Source organism: Mustela putorius, unplaced genomic scaffold (assembly GCF_011764305.1).
Source record: "Mustela putorius furo isolate JIRA1106 unplaced genomic scaffold, ASM1176430v1.1 tig00001069_pilon_pilon_pilon, whole genome shotgun sequence".
NCBI lineage: Eukaryota > Metazoa > Chordata > Mammalia > Carnivora > Mustelidae > Mustela > Mustela putorius.
The window spans coordinates 4,355,499-4,373,730 of NW_025421558.1; the positions used below are offsets into that span (position 1 = coordinate 4,355,499).

General features: G+C 38.0%; 1 pseudogene; it reads left to right on the forward strand.

Moving 5' to 3' along the window:
* Positions 1 to 2,703: 2,703 nt before the first annotated feature.
* On the forward strand, positions 2,704 to 3,416 carry LOC106006931 (annotated as a pseudogene).
* The last annotated feature ends 14,816 nt before the right edge of the window (positions 3,417 to 18,232 follow it).

Genomic DNA, 18,232 nt, shown 5'->3' on the forward strand with positions numbered 1-18,232 from the left:
CCTCCTATTCTCTAAAAATAAAACCATGTTCATAGAGAGATGCCAGAGAGCAAATTGATCAAAGACTAACAACAAAAAGAATTGATAAATATAAATGCACCTTGTTGGGCTCTCTGGGTGGGTGTCATGAGACTTGTATTAGATCCAATTTAATTAGCAGTTTGACTCTCTCAGAATCGTGTAAATAGTATGGGAAATTTGAAAATTAGGCCAATTTGAGAGATACAGCACATACTAAGAAAATAGATAAATTGATCAGAATAAGAAGTAGGAAAATGACTTCAGAACAAAGAAATTAAATGGAAATATTCATCAGACTGCACGGAATATAAGACTAATTATTTTAACAGATTGAGAGAAACTCTATAAAGGAAAATTGTCCGAATCTCTCTAGATGGCAAACATGTCCTTTAATTTGTGAACTTTTTACAAAATTCTGTCTAATTAAAGCTTTCTTGTTCTGTTTTTAAAAACAGCTTAATTGAGATATAATTCATATTCCACAATATTCACCCATTTAAAGTGTACATAGTGATTTTTAGAACATTCACAAAATAATTAGACCAATACCACAATGTAGTTTTGCCTAATTTTCATCACACCTAAAGTAAACTCTGTACCCATCCCCTGAAAACCATTACGCTGCTTTCTGTTTCTATGAATTTGCCTATTCTGGACATTACACTTAAATGAAATCACGTAATAAATGGCATTTTCTGGCGAGTTTCTTTCACTTAGCATAATGTTTTCGTGGCTCGTCATGTTATGGTATCAGTACTTACATCCCAGTTTGTTGTAGAATAGTATGGCTTTGTGTGGGTGGATATACCACATATTCTGTATCCATTTATCAGCTGATGAACAATTGGGCCGTTTCCATGATTTTTGCTATTTTAAACATACTGCCATAAATATTCATGTACACATTTTTATGTGGACACATGCTTTGCCTTCTCTTGGATATATACTTAGAACTGGATTTGCTAGTTCATATGGCTGGTTCAACATTTTGCAGAACTGCCAAATTGGTTTCCAAAGTAGTTGCACAATATTATATTCCCAACACCAATGTATGAGAGGGTTCCATTGTCTCCACATCCTCACCAATACTTTCTGTTGTGTGTTTGATTTACCTGTTCCTGATGACTAATAATGTTGGAAGTGTTTTCATGAGTTTCCTGTTTGTACATATGTTTAGTGAACTTTGTATTCATACCCTTTGCTCATTTTTAAAAGAGAGTCATTTTTGTGCATATTATTGTGTTGTAAATGTTCTTTACATTTTTTACTAAACTCCTCATCAGATATGCAATTTAAAAATATTTTCTCCCATTTTGTGAGTTGTATATTTACTTTCTTGAAGACATTGTTTCAACTCAAAAGTTGTACATTTTGGAGCCAAATTTATATTTTCTTCATAGATTTTATTTATTTTTTATTTGAGAGAGAGTGTGTGAGTAGGGGGAGGAGCAGAAGGAGAGAGACAAGCAGACTCCATGTTGAGTGTGGAGCCCAGCATGGCGCTTGATCTCACACCCTGAGATCATGACCTGAGCCAAAGTCAGGAGTCGGGTGCTTTACTGACTGAGCCGCTCAGAGGCCCCTTTTTCTTTTATTACTTGCCCTTTTGGTATCACCTGTAAGAAAACATTGTCTAACACAAGATCACAAAGATTTATACCTACATTTTTTTTGTAGAATTTTATAATTTTAGCTTATACATTTGTCATGTTGGATCCATTTCAAGTTAAATTTTGTCTATGGTGTAGGTGGGAGTCCAATTATTATTTTTTTCCATAGGGATATCCCATCGTTCCAGGGCCATTTGTTAAAAAGACCACTCTCTCCTCATTGAATTGTCTTGGTACTTTTGTCAAAAATCAATTTACCATAAATATAAAGGGTTATTTCTGGACTTGCATTTGTAATCCCACTGATATTTCTATCTTGATATATCAGTGAGATAGAACATATCACTGAGATAACAGTGGTAACAGGGTTAATGGATAATAATGGGATAGAAGACACTTATGTCTATCCTTTTACCAGTACCACACTGAATTGATTGCTGTAGCTTTTTAGCATGTTTGGAAATCAGGCAATTAAAAACTACAATTTCCTTTTTTTTTTTTTCTCTCAAGATTTCTTTGACTATCTGGGTCCTTTGAATTTCTTTCTTTCTTTTTTTTTTTTAATTTAGGTATAGTTGACATGTAATTTTACATTAGTTTCAGGTGTCCAACATAGTGATTTAATACGTTTATACACTGTTCTATGTTAAACACATGTATAACTACCATCTGTCTATATTACAATATACATTGTAATAACAATGCATATTACAGTATCATTGACTGTATTTCTTATGCTGTGTCCTTTATTCCCTGACTCATTCATTCTGTAAGTGGACCTGTATTTCCCTCTCCTCTTCACCCATTCTGTCTGATCCCTCTACCCCACCCCACCCCTCTAGCAACCAGCAGTTGGCTCTCTGTACTTATAGGTCTGATTCTGCTTTTCGTTTATTCATCTGTAGTTGTTATTATTGTTTTTAGATTCCACTTACGAGTGAATTCATGTGATATTTGTCTTTCTACACCTCAGTAACATATTTCACTTTGCATCATACCCTCAAGGTCCCTTGCATTTTGATATAAATTTAAGAATCAGCTTATTGGCTTGATTGGTGGCAAGGGCAGTAGAATGTCAGCTCCAAGATCTTACCAGGAGGCTGCTAGGCCTTCCTTGGTGCCAGCCATGCCCCATTCCATGAAGAGATGGTGGTGCTCAACAGTTCCTTCCCCGTGCCTCCTGCACTCCTACCATGGCCAATCAGGGGCTGGTGACTGGTAGAGGTGGGAAGGGCCCAAATCCTCCTGGTACTACACCCAGCCAGTGCCCATCCCAAATGCCAGTACAACTGCTGGGCAGATGGTCTGCATGCAGCAGCCTGTATCCGTCTTCAACTCCACCACCCAGTCCAGATGTGTTGTCCTTCCTGCAACAAGACGCTTGTGACACAGCTTTCCTGTCATACCAGCGCCCTCAGCTGGCTCTCCTGTGGGAACCTGTGTCTGCTGGGGTACATTCGTGGGTGGCTGCTTCATCCCTTTCTGTGTAGACACCCTGCAGTACGTGGGCCTCTGCTGTTCCAACTGCAAAACTCTCCTAGACACCTACAAGTGTTTGCAGGACTCAGCTGGACCTGGAAGGAGCAGCATCTGCAGAAAGTGCTCTCTGGCTCTCATCCAGTGCTGCTCCCGGTGGGAGTTCCACCTTGGTGATCTCATCTCTCCAGGGGCTTCAACTTTGTGTCTTATCTTGAGGAAAACATATTGCAAAGGTAACAAACCTCCAGAACCCCTGAGATTGCTGCTTTGAGTGGTGCACAGGCCATGCAAAGACATTCATCTTGAGTGCTGGCTCAAGGGTTTCCTGCCTCCTGTGACCCCAAGTTATCCCATCTAACAGTCACTATTGCCGTGTCTGGTAATTTAACATTATCAAGCTTCTTTTCTTGCTTCTGTAGCTCTCTCTGGGAGAAGTCTCAAACTGAGAAGGCACGATTGCCTTATTTTGTTTTTTTAAGATTTTATTTATTTATTTGACAGACAGAGATCACAAGTAGGCAGAGAGGCAGGAAGAGAAAGAGGGGGAAGCAGGCTCCCTGCTGAGCAGAGAGCCCGATGTAGGGCTCGATCCCAGGCAGAGCCAAAGGCAGAGGCTTTAACCCACTGAGCCACCCAGGCGCCCCACAATTGCCTTATTTTTGAGACCCTTCTGGCCTGAATACAGCTGACCCAGCCTTAAGTGTCTGCCATCATGTTCATCAGGTTCATCTATTCCCACTTCTGACTTTAGTTCAGTTGGTTCGGGACCCCCCCCCCCCCCGCAAAAAAGAAGATTCAGCTTGCTAATTTTTGAAAACAATAATAATAAATAAATAAAGACAGCTGGGATTTTGATGTGAATTCTCTTAAATCTTTAGATAAATATGGGGATTATTGCCATTTTAACAATATGGGGATTAAGTCCTCCAACTAATCAAAATACATGTTTTTCATTTATATATATATATATATATATATATATATATCTTTTTTTAAAAAGGATTTTGTTTATTTGTTTGACAGAGATCACAAGTAGGCAGAGAAGCAGGCAGAGAGAGAGGGGGAAGCAGGATCCCTACTGAGCAGAAAGCCTGGTGTGGGGCTTGATGTGGGGCTCAATCCTAGGACCTTGAGATCATGACCCAAGGCCTTAAGCAGAGGCTTTAATCCTCTGAGCCACCCAGGAGCCCCTATATATATCTTTTAAAATTACTTTTAATAGTGTTTCAAAGTTTCAGTATACATCTTTGTACTTCTTTTGTTAAATACATTCTTAAGCTATTTTGGGGATGCTTTTTAAAAGGAAGCTTTTTCTAGTCTATGTTAAGACAGCTAATTGATATTTGTATATTGAACTTGTATCCTGCAGCATTTCTGAATTTTTAAAAATTACTCCAAAGAGTCTGTGAGTTTCTTAGGGGTTTCTAAACATGTAATCACGTCATTTGCAAATATAGTTTTTTCCTTTTAAATGTGGGTACCTTTTAGTTAAACTTTTATTTATTTTGCCTAATTGCCCTGTGTACTGGGTTGAATACATTCTTCCTCAAAATTCATGTCCACCAGCACCTTTGAATGTGATCATGTTTGGAAATAAGACCTTTGCAAATATAACTGGTTGAATAAGATGAAGACTTTCTGCCTTAGAGAAGATTCTAAAGCCAAGGGTTGGTGTTCTTGCACAAAAGCTATGTGAAGAGACACAAACACAGAGACAGGGGAAATAACCATGAGAAGATGGAGGAAGAAATTGGAGTGAAGCGGCTGCAAGACAAGGACGATAAAGACTGCTGGCAACTACCAGAAGTGAGAAAGAGGCAAAGGATCCTCCCCTACAGTCTTCAGAGTGAGCATGACTTTGACAACTTCTTGACTTGTAGCCTCTTTAATTGTGAGAGAATATATTCATGATATTTTAAGTCACCCAAATTGTGATACTTTGTTGTGGAAAACTTGGGAAGTTAATGCATCATAGAAAAACACGGTTTTGGAGTCAGATTGACCTGAGGTGGGTTCCAGCAGTCTGTCACTAATTAGTTCTGAGTCACTGAGCAAATAATTCAAGTTTTTTGGGTGCCCTTTTCATCCTATGAAATGGGATTAAGGAAAACCACACATTGTGAAGTTTGTAATGGATAATTTATAACTAATACTAGTAAATTTTAAAAATTATATTTATTATTGTTTCAGTTGTTGCTATTAAGTGAAACTGTATACTAGTGGAGCTTCTATATAAAAAAGAATCCTAAAACTCACTTCTCCTACTGAAGAAAATATCATAGACAGTTAACACGTCAGTTTGACAATTTTCTCTCTGTGCTTTTGGCTGAATTTGGATTATCCTCCTTAATTATGAATAGTTTCATGCTCTTCTGATTATAAAATATATATTAGACTAGGGGCACCTGGGTGGCTCAGATGGTTAAGCATCTGCCTTTGGCTCAGGTCATGGTTTCTGGTTCCTGGGATCGAGCCCCACATTGGGGTCCCTGTTCAGCGGGGAGCCTACTTCTGCCTCTTACTCTCCCCCTGCTCATGGTCTCTCTCTCATTCCCTGTAGCTCTCTGTCTCAAATGAATAAATAAAATCTTTTAATAATATGTAAATTAGTCTCTTCTAAAGGAACAAACACTGTGCTTAGTAAACATCCATCCCATCACGGATCCCATCTTCTGCTTAGACGGTCACCTTCTCCCCACCTTATCACTGAGATGACATTGCTTGACTCACCAAGAATACATTCTACAATGTCAGTTGAAACTACAGCATGGCTCTGACCATTCCAGAATGCAACAGAGCCAACATCATTAACAGGACAGGCTCTGCTGCTAACGGCTGCTTGTTTTCTTCCTGTCAAGTTTACATTTCCTAGGGTGAAAAGCTAGGTGAGATGAAATAGAGCAGGCTTTTAGAAAGCTCTTGACAGATGGGTTCTCTGACTGTTTATAGCCTAGAAGGATCAATAGAAATCTGTCACACACACACACACACACACACAATCCTGCTCAAGGTAATGAGCATTGATGAATACAGTTTTATTTGTACCCCTGCAAAATGTTTCTGGTCAGAGGTCAGCATTTGTGGGCAAATGCTTGCCTCTGCTGTTTATTTTGTACTAGAGGTTGTTGGAGGGCTCACTACAGGGGGATTATGAAACATTTAAAATACATATACTGCAATTTCCTCCTACCACCACCCACCTCACACATATACATATTCAATCATGTTTGTTGAGAAATTCTTGCACTTCAAAGAACAAGCATAGAACGTGAATTCTGAAATCAGACAGATCTGAATGTCCTACTCACGAGCTGTGTGACCACTCAAAAACTGCAATTTTCTGACTTATTAAATGGAAACTAATAGTATCAATCTCATGCACTTTTGCTGATTTTGTTTACAAGCTTATCTCTTCCTTGAAACTAAACTGTTTGAGGAGAAGTCCTCTACATCTCCCACATCTAGAATAGTACTTAGTATATGTTAAGCATTCCACATATGTGTTAAAAAATTCCACTCTTGCTGAATGAAGGATGGGTAATGCTTAAATTAGGTCTGCTACTTATATAGTGTTTAGTTTTTATCAAGTTACTTCACTTCTCTCCAACTCTTATTTCCATATATGAGAACTATAGTAGATAATGTACGAAATAATGTCCTAGGTCTCTGCCACTGTTAACATTCATGAAGTCACTGATTGTTCCTAGTGGGGGAAAAGGAGATGATGCTTTCATATGATAGTTTCCTTATTCGGATTGAATTTCACAGCCGTTGAACTTTTTCCCCAATGCTTGCTCATTTGTATCCAAAGGCATGTGCTAAGCTGAGTAAAATGCAGTCCAGCAGAGCACATACTACTTAGAAGAACCTTAGATCTTTATTTGAAATGTCTTTCTGGAGACGAAGAGAGTCAAGAATGAGGAATACGTCATCGCTCACCACTTTGTCATGATGTACATAGACATTATCTCAATAGTTTTTACCTCATTTGCAGAATAATCACATTTCCTTGCATTTGGGGGAAAAATCAGAGTGAGCCAAAGTGATATTGGCTTTAGGTAAAACATATGCTTCGTATTTATCAAAGTTTTCAGCAATACCTAGATAGTCTCTACTGATGGTCCATTTTTAAGCCATTCCTGATTATAGCATTTCTCCCTTAAATCCAAAGTATTTTAAGCAGCGTGTCATAAGCACTACCTCCTTCCTCCCATCTTAGGCTGAAAATGTTGGGTAATGGAAGTTCTGATATTTTCTTTTCCCATTTTGGAAGTTGGGCAATTCCAAGTTTATTTAAGGGAAAGGAAAATGAGTAAAGGTATCTATTTTTCACCCAGACTAACAAAGATGTAATCTTGCCCTCTAATTGACGATGCAGAGAGAAGGCTGTGTGGTGTCATGAGGTGTCGTATGTACAGGAAACAAGTGGCAGCTGGTTGCTGTGGAGGCAGCTAACGTGCAAATTTGCTAATTAGAGAAATGCAAATTTTTAAGACATATTCTGTTATACCCTGGAGCCATGTTGAAGTAATCAGTGTAGGAAGGGTCCTAAATGGGCTCACCTTTGGGGGATCTTGGAACCAAGAGGTGCTTGCTTTACAGTTATTGGTACACATTGGAAAAGTAGCTACTGGTCCAGATGCAGAGAGTTTAAATACAGAAGTGGTTTAAATTGTGAAAACAAAGAGAGGACTCTGATGGACTTTTAACCTGGGTATCACACTTGTGAAACCATTTGCCATCAGGGCATCTCTTATCTTCCTATCCTCTTCTCTGCCTTGGATCAATCTCAGATGGTCTAAGGTGCATAGTGTACTGGTGGTACAGGAAAGAAATGGGTTAAACCAGGAGGAAAATGGGGTTTAAACTACTGCTAGAGGGGTGCCTGGGTGGCTCAGTCGGTTAGGCATCTGCTTTCAGTTCAGGTCATGATCTCAGGGTCCTGGGATCGAGTCCCATATCAGACTCCCTGCTTTTTAGAGAATCTGCTTCTTCATCTTCTTCTGCTCCTCCCCCTGCTTGAGCTTGCTCTCTTTCTCAAATAAATAAATAAAGTTTAAAAAAATAAACAAATTATGGCTATAGACAGAAATTTAAATAAATACTCCATTGTTTTTTGTTTTGTTTTGTTTTGGCCTAATGACCTGTAGATTTTTTTTTCCCTTACTGAATTAACTGATTTTTAATTAAGTCAAATTAATTGACTGATTGTTTTTGACATATGTCTGTCTGCCTAAATATCTGGCTTCTAATGTTAAAGTCTTAACTTAAATTCACTGATTATCAGAGTATAGGTGAGTTGTTCTTAATTTCAAGTTTCAAGATTCCATGGAGATTCCTAAGTTGACATAAGGAAGTCTAGAAACCTTCCAGAACTGTGGGCAGTAGTGTATGTTAAAATGCATGTACATTTTTCTAAAGAGAAGGTTAATGGCTTCCAGTATATTTTTCATAAGGGCTGAACCTTGGCCTCCAAATTTAAGAAGAGTGTTACTGGGTCTCATCACTAATGAGGTTCATGCAATCCTGAATATGATGTCAGTCTAGTTCTCCTTAACTCTCCCATTTGTATTCTCCAATGCAGGGTGTGTGGGGAGGTCATGTGACTTACAAGGTGTCATAACCATAGATGTCAAGAATCACAAGTCCCTGCTACTGTTATTGAATCCTGTAGGAATGTTGTCTTTGCTGTAGAAGGCCAGCTGCGGGATGACCTTGCTTATCTAAGCAGAGACACAGGAAAGTTGAAGTAAGGCCTTTCATTGCTCTGGAGGAGGAAAATAGTGCTTCCTCCCATGGGCATTTCTCTGTTTCCTGTTTCTTTTTCTCTTTGTGTCAACAGCACTCAATTCTAGAAGTGAGAACGTTTGTTGTTGTTGTTGTTGCTGTTGTTGTTTGCGTACTTGCCTTAAACAGTAGTGGGCTAACACTGAATCTAGAACTTTAAGGCAGTTGTTTCCTTGTTCCTGTCCTACCACCTCCTAACACCATGACCTTGGCTGGTTGCTCACCTCATCCTGCTGTGCTTCAGTCACCTTAGCTATAAAATGAAGATTTTAATTCATGTCTCATTTTCCTTCAGGGTTGCTGGGAAGATCAAGTGAGAGGATTGTGAAAGCTTCCTGTGAAAAGTAATTTTCCGAAAACAGACGTGGATTTTATTTATTTTAGAACAGGCCTATTGTTAATTATTCACATGGATAGAAAAAAACTAGTTAGAATACTTGATTTTTATTAGGCAAATGGCTCTTTGAACTATTTGGAAACTTGGTTTCTCATATATCTCTGCTGAAGTAGAAAAGCTTACCCAGTGATGGGAGAGTAGGCATGATGATGGTTCGTTGTTCATGTTTTGGTGGCTGGGAAAGGCAAGGCTCTCAGTTTGTTCATAATTTTGTGATTTATATATTTATATAGTTGTATATAGTTAATATAATATATAGTTATAATTTATATTATTTATGATATTTATATATATTATTTATATATTTATATTATCATTATATAGTTATATTATATATAGTTATTAAAAAGTATTACATATATGTGTAATATATATATATTTCCAAAATTAGTTCCTGAGATCAAGAGAGGTATATGTATAGCTTTGGCCTCTTGAGAAACATTTCTTGAAAATTATTCATATTGAGAATTAGGAAAACATTGCTAGCCCTGTTTAATTCTGTCTCACAAGGTACCACGTGGTATTCTGAGAGGGTCTTCTCTCTTACAGGAGAAAGTTTTGCAGAACTGTGAGTGGTCTTTGCATGGCGGCTCCCTTAGTGAAGATCCATTGACCCAGCTTTCAACACGCTGGTCAGAAAAGTGAATTCCCTGGTTTATGCCCACTCAGTGGCTTTCTTTGGGCCTAGTCTAAGGATTTGAGAAACCAAAGAGAGTTTCTTTTTTAACAGCATACTTGTATCTGTGTCATGTAATCATAAAAATCTTGAAAGAAATGTATTGCATGCATTAGGTAAAAAGGAAGTAATAATTCAATGACTTCCCTTCTTTGTAACACAGTCTTAGTCATTTCCTTTATAAGACAGAGATACCTAAACCTCATTAATGTGGAGGCTACTAATATATACTTGGCAATTATTGGCCTGAGTTATTCTGAAGCTTACTTTTGCACAAAATGAAAGACAGATATTGTCAAATAATAAATATATATATACATATATATGTATATATATATGTACACACACACACATATATACAATACATACATATATGTATGTCTATGTATATATCTATCTCTGACCCCAGTTCCTGGCCAAAGCTTTCTAAAACCCTTGTAATTTCCTAAGTGATGAGAGCACTAAGACTATCATTTTTTTTAATATTTTGGTCTTGACCCTGCCTGGTTCCTGACACAGAGCTCCTAAATTCCTCAGAATATCCTGGGTGACAGGGCTGTCTTTTGTTCTAATGAAGTGACTCTTCATGGGCTCCTGGATAGCTTTAGGATTGAGGCTGGTCACTAGAAAGATTAAGCCCTGATTAGAAGCTTGTGACTTTCAGCCTCATCTCCCATCCTCTGGGAAGGTGTGAAGGGCTAGAGATTGAGTTAATGGTCAGTCATGCCCACATGATGAAACCTCCATTAAAATTCCAAAAGTAAAGGGATCAAAGAGCTTCCTGGTTAGTGGACATATACATGTGCCAGAAGAGTGGCAGATGACACACTCTAATGCCACAGGGACAGAAGTTTATGAGCTTAGGACAACTCCTAGAACTCCCTTATATAGGGGAGGTCTCCTCATCTGGCTCTTTATCTACAGCTTTATCAAATAAGTTAGTTAATACTGAGTTCTCTGTGCTATTCAAACAAGTGTTTGAATCCAAGAAGGGAATTGTAGGAAACTCTGAATTGTGTTCAAGTCAAATAGAAGTTGTGGGCAATGCAGGGACCTACCACTAGCAACTCATCTGAATTGGGAGGGGGGCAGTCCTTTGGACTGACCCCTTAACCTGTCTTGAACTGTTGGAACACCCAGCTGGTGTCCCAAAGAATTGTTTGGTGTGGGGAAAAAAATGCACATATCTGGTGTCAGAAGTATTTTCTGTATGTAAGTTAAGGAGAAACACAGGAGTGTTTTTCCCAGACAGAAAACTTCAGCCTTTTATATGGTACAACAATAAAGCAATTCTTACATAGGATTTTATGATATGTTTTAAAAATGAGACCATAAAATCTGCTTATTTCCAGAAAAGTATTAGTGGCACCAAGTAAATATGTCTTATTTATTGAAACAGTCCAGGCTGGACTTCAATTTATCAATTATTTTTAGTGCTAAGAAAATTTTTTTTCTTGAAGAAGAATTATGTGATTCAGGTTTTTTTTTAATTTTATTTTTATTTTTAAGACCATGTTTTTACCCAAACAGTAAGAATTAGCAAAAATTGAAAAAGGGATTTTATAGTGGAGATTAACAAGAACAGAATAATTTAATAAATTTCATCAGAATTTCACATCAAATGCTAACACTAAACAAGATTAAACCTTAAATAATGATGTAATAATGCTCTCTTGAACCACCGAATGTTGGTGTAAAGCAGAACAACTGTATACGTAGTCTCATACAGTGCTTTTCAAAGTCAGTCTTTTGTGTTTTCTTTAACATGCTTTTAATAGCAGCCTAATTAGACAGATAAAGAATAGGAGGAGAGAGAGAGACTCAAAGGGCAAATGACTTGCCCACATCATCTAGACTCAGAGTTGAAAAGACTAGGCTGTAGGTAAATTGTACTTCCCATACTAGAGGGTTAGTTCAGTGGAGTGTTAAGAGCAGTTTAACACTTGGAGTTCTTGGAGTCAGTTCTTGGAGTCAGACAGATATGTATCTAAATCTCTTCTACTTCTTAACAGCGATGTAATCATAGAAGAAACATTACCTCTCTCTCTCTCTCTCTCTCCTTTTTTCTCCTACTTTTTCCATTTTTAAAAAGAAGTTACTAATAATAAACTGATGAATGTGGGGTAGATTAATAAAGTAACTGAGGAATGTTTCTGGCATACAGTAGCTGGTTGATAGGTGTTTTTGAGGAGCAGTGTGGGATACTGAAAGAGGCATAGGTATACTTTGGATTTGAAGAGATCTGACTTCCATTTATGACTTCGCTGATTTCCATGTTTGTGACCTTAGGCACGTCATCAGTCTGTAAACTATTTGTAAGATGTGTATTTATTTGGACAAAATAACATATACAAAGTAATACATGTTGCCTGACAGATGGCAGATAATAAATACATAAATAGATGTTTCTATTATGCTGACCAGGTTGTCTACATGTCCTCACCCTCAGCCTATGACAATAAAATTCCAGTGCATCTTGGTACAGAGCAACGACTTGACACTTTCACATCTTAATACAATTTAGAGAAGCATTTAATTATCAATAGTAGGAAACAAAGAGCAAGTTTTTCTAGACTGATAAAGCTTAGCTCTGGAAGCTGATTTCTTGTACCTCCTGGCCCAAGATGTGTGGGTGACTTCAGCCAGATTCAGAGTTCACAATCTCCAGAATTTCAGTTTTATTTCCCCAAGTCAGTTGTTAATTTTACAGAATCCTGGGATCATAGAAAGTCAGTAGTACTTTGGCCACAATAAATCTAATCATCACTGTCACACTCCAGAGATGACTCCTTTTTGGAGATAGCCTGTTAGTAATCTATTATAATGACCTAAACACATGAAACTTCATGGCCATTCTATCACTATGACACCGCACCAGTCCTCTCTCTGAAATACTTTTAGGTAAGTTACTTCTCCCCACTTACTTTTCACTTCAGCCCTTCACTTTTCTATTCCTTTAATACATTTTTTTAGGTTTAATTTTGAGTTTCTCTCTCTTTTTTAATTTAAATTTCATTAGCCAACTGTTAGTACATCATTAGTTTTTGATGTAGTGTTCAATGATTCATTAGTTGTGTACAACACCCACTGCTCATCACCTCAGGTGCCCTCCTTAATGCCCATCACCCAGTTACCCCACCCCACCTCCCTTTTTGCAGCCCTCATTTTGTTTCCTGGAGTCAAGAGTCTCTCATGGTTTGTTTCCCTCTTTGATTTCTTCCCATTCAGTTTTCCCTCCCTTCCCTATGATCCTCTGCACTGTTTCTTATATTACTTATATATGAAAGTGAAACAATATGATAATTCTATTTCTCTGACTGACTTATTTCACTTAGGATAATACCCTCCAGTTTCATCCATGTTTATGTAAATGGTAGGTATTCATCCTTTCTGATGGCTGAGTAATACTCCATTGTATATACGAACCACATCTTCTTTATCTATTCATCTGTTAAAAGACATCTAGGCTCCTTCCATAGTTTGGCTATTGTGGCCATTGCTGCTATAAACATTATATTTCCCTGATGACAAATGATGTGGAACATTTTTTTATATGTCTGTTGGCCATTTGTATGTCTTCTTTGAAGAAGTGTCTGTTCATGTCTTCTGCTCATTTCTTGACTGGATTATTTGTTTTGTTGGGAGTTGAGTTTGATAAGTTCTTTATATGTCTTTGATACCAGCCCTTTATCTGATATGTCATTTGCAAATATCTTCTCCTATTCTGTAGGTTGCCTTTTAGTTTTTCTGACTGTTTCCTTTGCTGTGTAGATGCTTTTTATCTTGATGAAGTCCCAATAATTCATTTTTTGTTTTCGTTTCCCTTGCCTTTAGAGATGTGTCATGCAATAAGTTGCTGCAGTTGAGGTCAAAAGAGGTTGCTGCCTGTCTTTTCCTCTAGGATTTTGATGGGTTCCTGTCTTATGTTTAGGTCTTTCACCCATTTTGAGTTTATCTTTGGGTATGGTGTAAGAGAACGGCACAGTTTCATTCTTTTGCATGTGGCTGTCCAATTTTCCCGGCACCATTTTTTAGTTTCTCCCCTAATGAAGGACTCCATGTTTGGCAATAAATGCAGCTTATCTTGAACATGGTATAGACTATCACTTCGAAATTATGCTTTGGAAAACTATAATAAGTATACATTAACTCTCAAAAAGCATGTAGTGTTCTTGTAAAGAATTCCATGCTTATATCTACTAATCTGCAATAGTTTCATTGTTTGCGTAATCATTCTGGTCTATTCCAATGGTCTATCATCTTACAGATTGTTTGAGTTATTTTGGGCATGACAGAAGGGCAAAATCCTTCTTCCTACAGTGCCCTCCATAGGTCTGTGTATGTCAATATATATTTAGGGAGCACCTACCAGGTACCTTTCTCTGAGCTAAATCCTGGGAATTCAAAAGTGGATTTAAATTCCTTGCCCTCCAGGTTCCCTTGGTCTAAAGAGAAGACACATAAGTAAATAGACCAATTGGATGGGTTCTGTGATGGAGATACATGCAGACAGAGTTGGTGGTGGGGAAATGTAAGCAGACCTGTCCTCCCAGAGGAGCTAAAGTCAATCTGTCTTTCTTTAATAGAGAGTATGGATTCTAAAGTCAGTCTATTATTATTATTATTATTATTATTATTCTTTGACCCAAATTCCTTCCATTTTTTGAAATACATTTTATACCCTTCTTTTGAGGACTTTTAGTTAAATAGATGGATGCCTTTTAAGCTTTCTAAGCTGTGACCCATTCTACGAAATACAATTTACATGAAATCCAGCATATGCATATGTGTTTTTGTCAGTACATACATTCCTGTAATATGTTTATGTTTGTGGCACTCTAATTTCCTATCCCATTTTAATCTGTTCTGTTGTTAATAACAACCAGAAGATTGTGCTTGTCACAACCTACTGAGTTTAATCCAACGATCCAAGGAAGGGCTGAAATCTGTCATTTGGACACACTGAAGGGAGTGATATGACCAGTGTGCACAGTGTGGCAAGTGCTACAATAAGAATCTAAAAAGAAGCCAAAGAAAACTAGGGGAGAGAGTCCTGATAAGCACACTGAGGTCAAGAAATGGGTTATAGTCATTTTTACAATAGATCATTTGGCATCAATTTTGATCTTACTAAGTGCTTGTTACATTTTTGAAACTGGGTGAAGTTAGCATTATTTACTTTCAAATAACCATTTATTCTGTTCATTGCTTCTTTCAGCTATGACAAAAAGGACAAACATGGGTTGCATTTGCCACCACACTTGCCTGTTCATGGAAGACAACCTAAGGACACCTCGTTTCTTTGAATCTCGGATTTTTTCCCACTATGATTTCTGGTGCACAGTGGGTTCACATATTGGGATGATATAAATTTATTGTAAATTTAATTCCACTTTCCCACCAAATGGGACTGTTAAATTGTGAACATATTTTTTCTTTCCTGCTTCATAAAATATGAGCACTCTAATCCCAGATGGCACATCCTCCAGAAACATATGGACAAGACAATTTATAAGGAGTGCTCTTTCAGGAGCTGGTTTCCCTTAGCTGAGGAGGCTGTGTGATTTTGCCAAGACCTTTCAAACTACTCATTGAGGAGGGTGAACAAGTCTTGGTCATATAACCAAGGGATTGAAAAAAAGTTTGACATATTTCCTTCCTTAAAGGGTGTGGATTTTCATAATTAAGGTAGATTGAGGTGGGAAATTTCTATTTCTACAATGGAAAAGCACAAAAACTTTGCAAGGAATATATAATACGACTCTGTGCTTTTTTGTTTGTTTGTTTGGTTTTTGGTTTTGGGTTTTCTTTTGCTTCTCTACAACCAAAATAGGCTATAATGGTCATTGCAGTCCATACTCAGGGAGGGCACTTGTAAGGAAGGAAAAGTACTTTATAGTTACTTCTCACTTACTTCACACCTTCAGTGTTTGCCCATATTTTTGGATATTAGAGGCCTTGTATTTAGGGTGGGGAGTCTTAGTAGGAATTACTTAACTGTTTAATGGGAGTCAAATGATGATAAACTATGATAAGCCTTCAGATTTTTACCTGGCACTGGGAATAACAGGATTAGGTGTGGGCTTTTGCTTCCCAGCTTGGAGTTTACAGTTTCAGTCCTCCCCTGCTATTGTCAGCAGAGGCAAGAAAGTCTCAAAGCAAGAGATACTATAACTGTTTTGGGAAGCACAGCCTCTCAATGCCTTGGAAAACAAGGAAATGAGTAACATCTAAATATGCCTGACCATGCATAAGCAATCCATAGTTTATGGAGTTGGAGCCAATTCAATTTTTAGCTTTCCCTTCACACACCGAGATAACTCCTGCAAATAAAGTCCCAAAGACAGAGCCAGGACCTCTATCCTGATGTGTCTGAGTCTGGTACCTACAGTCTTTACGCTGAGCTATGCTGTCCTACGTGGCGAGCATTCTTTATAGTGCCTGATACATGCCAAGTAGTTAATAAGTGAGGCTTGTGTGAACAGACATTGGATTATTTCAATGTATATTTCAATAGACTATATCCATGCATCCCTGGACCACTACCTATCTCCTTTGTGTCTGCACTTCCAGTGGTTTCTTCCTGGCATTCCCTTTCCTTTGGGGCCACTGGCAGCTGAAGCTGGAGCAGCTGTTTAGAATCCTTTATGGTGCTACGACACTGCCTCTTAAACTGATGGTCAGGACAGAGTTCCCAACATTTAGCTACATGCCAGATCAAACAGTATGCTGAGGTGTTTTTCCAGGTCCCCATAATCCGATAACTAGTATTTGTAGTTATTTGCATGGTTTAACAAGATGAGATCAGGAAAAAAATGTTTAAAATCCACAGTGGACATTTCAGTGGCTTACAAATACAGCTTTTATTTCCTTTCTGATTTAGACAGAAGTTTAAGACCACATAGTCACAGAGGCAGTAGGCTAGGGAGGGTTACCTTGTACTCACTACACTCTCAGCACCGTACATTGTGCATCACCTACACTATTTCATTTAATCTTCCTAATAGCCATGAAATGTAGGTATTCTTATTTCCGTGTTTCTGATTACAAAACAGAAACACAGAGGAGTTAGCTTACTTGTCCAGGTCTTGCATCTAATAAGAGGAAGAGCTGGGATTTGAACATAGATCCAAAATCCTGTTCAGACACAGCCTTTTATTTAAAACCCAGCTGCTGAAAGAGCCATGCTTATTCTTCTGTAAATTTCTACCATCTGCTGAGAAGCTGGAACATCACCTAGCCCAAACTCTGTCTTATTACCAGCAAATAAATGTCAGGGTAAAGACCATGAAAATCATCTGTTACCTTAGCCTTCAAGAAGTGCATTCACTCCCACCTGACAGCACTTTCCAAAGACGCCAGGAAACAAATAGATTAGTGAGGCTGAAGTCTTAGGGGGCGCGTAACCTTATGTTTCTGAGCATTTAACTTATTAAAATTCACAAAGAAAGACCTTATGGTGCCATCATTTTATCCAACTAACATCATCAGTATGGCTCAAGGGCTGTGGCTTTGTACAGTCACCCTCAGAGTGGTGAACATATGGTCTTACTTCTCTCTAAAGCCTCAGGGCATCTGACGGCACCTTTCATGGATAATGGATAAAGGCTGCCATACCAGTAGGTAACTCCTGTTCCATCAGTTTTGCCTTCATGCCAAGAATGATGAACAAATTTCAGGAGGTTTTGAACTGACCTAGGTCTGTTCTGTCAACGGTAACACCCTCACGATCAGCAAGGGAAAATATTTCCTGTTAAACTGCATTTTGGAGTTCCTCTATATTTGCATGCGCATCTTCAAGCATGAGCCTGTGTAACACAGTGAAACTATAGTTGTAGTTGCCACATTTCTTTGAGCTGTTGCTTTGATTATGTTAGTTTGTTCCTTTTGATGCCTGTCCCACTGCTTCTGGATGAGAAAATACATTTGTTATAATAGCCTCAAGAACTATTGCAAGTGTATTTCAAGAGTATATCCAAAGGAAGTAAGATAATTGAAAATGCTTTTGCACATTATTTCCCAGGTTTGCTACAGAATCTAAGCTATAAATAGCACCACTGTTTATTGGTGTCAATAACTTCTTAGCAATTAAGTACAAATCTCTCTAATCTGCATTCTATTGTCACTCTCTGAGAGGGTCAACATCTCCCTTCTGATAATGATTCTCATAATGATTAAAAAAATTCTCATAATGATTAAAAAAAAAAGTTGTGGATTTGCCAAAGGTCTGGAAATCAACTAGTTTCAACAGAGAATTTTCAC